Genomic DNA, 416 nt, shown 5'->3' on the forward strand with positions numbered 1-416 from the left:
CGTCGCTCGTCGAGATGCTCACGCAACATAGGAATTGGTGGTAGGCTTGCGAAATGTGGTCTCTCTGAGCCACCGTAGTGTGCGTGCTCCTGTGTGCTTCTAATGCTATTCTTTGACCACTAGATGGTGCTAGGGATCACTGGATGTCCCTTTAAAAATGGACACTGATGAAGGTGACCCTAATTACGGCTATAAAGTTAAACAGAGTGTACAACAAAATAAATTTCCCAGAATTTACTTTGACCACAGCGACCTCAAGATTAATTAGTAAAGAACTGTGATTCCGACACCTCAAACTTAAAAATAAAAATATGATATCAAATGTGTACAAAGGGTCAAATCAATGTGGCGCATACTTTCAGAGCAATCATCCCTGAGAAACTCAGCAGACTGTGACCCAATCCAATGTAGCCCGG

Source organism: Leptonotus elevatus, chromosome 4, assembly GCF_054856555.1.
Source record: "Leptonotus elevatus isolate MCC_2025b chromosome 4, RoL_Lele_1.0, whole genome shotgun sequence".
Taxonomy (NCBI): domain Eukaryota; kingdom Metazoa; phylum Chordata; class Actinopteri; order Syngnathiformes; family Syngnathidae; genus Leptonotus; species Leptonotus elevatus.